Below are 4,266 nucleotides of genomic sequence, written 5' to 3' on the forward strand. Positions count from 1 at the left end.
CCCTACACACTGTTACTGACGGACACAGAAACATTATTATATTTCATTGTTTTCATTCTATTACTTTGTTACCTTAATTTATTTAATAAACCTATTTTTGAGCTTTAAGATTTGGTTTGCGTGTGTCCCTTGTTTTTGTTGCTTCCCTTGAGCCAGGGGTCGTAACAGTGATGAGAAAAGAGCAGGGTTTATTGAATATTTTAGATGCAAATGTCTCAATGCTCAGTCTTCGTCTGGCCAGTACAATTCCACGTGTTATTACACCAAGGGAAAACAATGAAAAATGTTTGCTTCACAACATCATCCTGTGCTGATAAAAACCTTAAAATGGAGACATTCTCTTATCTCCTACCCATGAAGACAAACATCCCTTTAGATGATTATGAAATTAATTAAATCATAAACTGTATGATTGGTTTATTGAAAATCTTCAGACCCCCCCCCCCCCAAATCAAATGAAAACATTGGATTATATAGATTGATTAAAAGCAAGCAAACCTCCATGATCATTATCAAACATTCTTTGAAAAGTTTCCCTTCTACATGCTCTTTAAAAGAACAGGTCTTCTCTGTCATACTGCATACCAGCATCAGTTGAGGGGGTTGATGAACATTGGCAGTGCCTCACAAAACAAATCAGCACTCTTGTGGTAATGTACAAGAGTGTATAAAAGACGAATGATTATAAAATAAAAATCATAAAAACTGCATGTATGATTTGATCTATTGAAAATTTTCAGAGCTTTCAGTATGATTGTTTTGCAACATCACAATACATTCATATCTGATTGCTTACGGTTTAAGAGGGACAGAGCTAAAAAAGCATGTCTTGTGTTCTTTATGTTTTAAAAGGTCATATGATGCTTTTGATGATGTTTTTCCTTTATTGTGATTGCAGTTTGTGCATGTATACGATCTGCAAAGTTATGAGGCAAATATTCTCCCACAAAGAGATTGGTTTTGACTGAATCTGACTGATCGTTAAAGCTGACAACCTTATTATTAAATGTGTTTATAAAAGCTTGTGATCATGGCGATGGGCATATTTCCAACACACGATTGAGGTGTTTGTCCAATCACAACACACTAGGTCAGCTGGCCAATTAGAGCACTGAGCTTTTCAGAAGGATGGACTTTGTAAAACTAAGCAGGTTTCAGACCGACTGGGAATAGAGGAGCTGCAATAATGTACAGTATGTGAGAAATAATGTGTTTTTGAACATTAAATCATATTAACCTGTTGTAGTATACCCAATTTAAAATAGCATCATATGACCCCTTTAGGAGTATAATTGTCTAAGTAAGGAAAATATACTGTGTCTGCTGAAGATAAGAAATGAGATGCATGATAAGAACAAGAAGTGATAGCAGGACGGCCTCCTCAAGATCTTGGACAAGCAGTAAACTCAAACTCGCCATTCTAGAGAACAGACAGAAAGAGAATAATGTAAGCATCACATGAATTCTGCACTTAAACTGCAATGTTCAATATCCAAAATGTAGATTGCTGTCACAATATGGAATGATCTGGATGCACATTTTAATGCAATTCATTTATGCCAATTTCAGAACTATTCTCTGTTTTGTCTAAACTTTATCTATCTGTGAAACTTTAAATATATCATAATGGCAGCTAATTTACAATCCATTCATATATGAATGTACATTTTTTTTGTTTCCTACCTGAGTTTGGTACTGAACCGCCTGGTGTAAGATCTCAACAGCCTACTCACATCCAGTGGCTGGTGCCTAAATGTGAGAGAAGCCCATTAATAGATTTTACTGCAGGGGTGATAAAATCCTGCTTCTGGAGGGTCACTGTCCTGCAAGCTTTAGCTCCAACCCCAATTAAGCACACCTGAACCAGCCTATCAAAGGCTCTGTGTTCCAAATCAATCCTGATACCCTTAAAAAGGGCACTGTTTGAGGGGACAGCCATTTGTTTCGTAGTCCAAAACCAAAAGTGTACTGAGTGCGCCCATTCAATTCAATTCCATAATGCACCATGATAATAAACATTTTTGTAACTGTGTCTATAATATGATATGCTCATCTGATTTTATTTTGGGTGAGGGTCAGCTGACTTTTCTATTTTAAGCAGGTTGGTCGGATTTTAAATAGTGGTGCTATTGGAAAAAGGGTCGGATGTGGTTTTAACCACTGCAGGTGAAGGCAGACACGGATTTACAACATCGGCCCCGTGCAGGTGTCTGATGTATGCTCAACTAGGGCTGGGCGATATGGAGCAAAAAATATATCTCGATATACGATATATATATATCGATATCTTTACAGGAAAAATAACCCCCAACAAATATGCCAAATATCATAGTCATAATATTTTTATTGAAGTGCAAAGAGGTAGTCAGTTCATGTAGGAACAATGTTTTTTGTGTTTATCAAAAAAAAATAAAAAAAACTCCCTGATTACATACATAATAATAATTTAACTGTAAAATGAAAGAAATAATACATATAGCCTTTATTCTTTTCATTCATTTCATGCCTTCAAAACAAGAATCAAAGACTCCCTATTTTACAGTTAAAGTAAACAGTAAGCATTTTACAGAAAGATGGGGGCATGACTGAGATATAAATAAACAGATTTTGTCATAACACCACTTCCTGTTAAATTTGTATCAAAATTCAAACAGTAGGCTAGATGTCGCGCTCTTTACTAAAGCGTGAGCGCCTCATAATGCGGATCATGCAGGCTACATGTGAGGCGAGCTTCCCTTCTTTTCCAGTTACAGAACGAAATATGAACGTCAGAAGGTAGGCTATATGATACAGTACACCTTACAGAAGAGCACTGTCTCAGTCAGGACACCCGGGATGTTGCGTTTTTCCCTCTTGGTTAAAAATGAATAGACCTATTCATCATAATCCCGTGATAAAGCTGACAATATAATAATAATTATGATATTGCAATCATTTTTAAATGTTTTTAAATAATATGCGATTATTTTGACATTTTAACCGAAAACCATGCGGTCAGTTAGACACAAATCATAAACTGACAGGATTGCGACTGAGAGTGCGTCTCGCACCAATAGTGTCAATCACCTGACTGTGGGTGAAACTTGCGATTTGAACTATGATGAACATTAATACTTCTTTATGAATTTTAGCAAGCAGTTGTGTTAGAAGGAAAATCATGGTCTCTAAACTGAGTCTTGAACAACGCACGCGCTTGTCAACATGATAACTAATCCTCACCTGGTTGCAATGAGACATGCGAGTGGAGGGGAACAAAAGCAACGAGGCGGGAGGCGTGCGAGCACAACACAGAGAAGGCAAACAAGCAAAGTGGCGGAATCAGAATTATAAATATAAACAATATATCGATATATATATATATATATATATATATATATATATATATATATATATATATATATATATATATATATATATATATATATATATATATATACGATATGTCAAAATGCTCAACCATATCCACAATACACTGTGAGGGTCATGCCCTTCATTTTCTATTTGCTTGTTAATTTTCATTACCTCCTTCAAGTAGACTGTAGGCTATAAGTGGAGTGATATAGGGAATAGTGAATGTGTGGATAAAACTCAGCTAAGGTCTCACAGGGCATTCTAGAAAGTGAAACTTCCAGGCAGGTGTGTTGAGATAAGTTTACGCTAAACTCTACAGTAAAGTGTCCCTTTTTGTCATTGCTTTGATGAAGCAGAATTCTTTTTTTTTTATTCAACACTGAATGAAACACATTTATATATCCACACACTTGTATATCCATTCAAACAGTAATAAGAATGAATTGTCACTGAAGGCATCAAATGTTTGGTTATAATTAAATTCTGTATTCCACACAGATCTCCATCATTAACTCACCACTTCAGTGGGTGTCTGTCCATGGTCAGGCATGGTCAGATCAATCCCAGCTAACTGATAAATCTCCAATCTTTCAACATCACCAGACTTTGCAAGACTGTAAAACACACATTAGAATCTCTAAATGGGCAATCATGAATCTTAACACAGGAAGTTTGTAAACTAAAGACAAAACAGTTGTGGTGTGTGCTCAATACATCAAACTGTACATTAATCTTAGACAAACAGATATGCTCATATTTGTGACCGCACTTCCGTTGAACTTTAATGTGCCATTTAAAACTCCACCTTAAGCTTAACTATATTAATTAATGGAGGAATTGTAATGAATTAAATCGGTACTAAAAAGGTACTTCTATTGCTACTACTAATAATACAACTGACATTTGTGTCCTTTA

General features: G+C 35.7%; 1 long non-coding RNA gene across 1 annotated transcript; it reads right to left on the reverse strand.

Annotated features, from left to right (window-relative positions):
* Positions 1 to 680: 680 nt before the first annotated feature.
* LOC137071553 (uncharacterized) lies at positions 681 to 4,006 on the reverse strand. The gene is made up of 3 exons (XR_010904446.1): positions 3,869 to 4,006; positions 1,684 to 1,749; positions 681 to 1,420 (listed from the first exon to the last, which is right to left on the reverse strand). It is a non-coding gene; the product is annotated as an uncharacterized lncRNA (long non-coding RNA).
* Positions 4,007 to 4,266: the final 260 nt, after the last annotated feature.

Source organism: Pseudorasbora parva, chromosome 3 (assembly GCF_024679245.1).
Source record: "Pseudorasbora parva isolate DD20220531a chromosome 3, ASM2467924v1, whole genome shotgun sequence".
Lineage (NCBI taxonomy): Eukaryota > Metazoa > Chordata > Actinopteri > Cypriniformes > Gobionidae > Pseudorasbora > Pseudorasbora parva.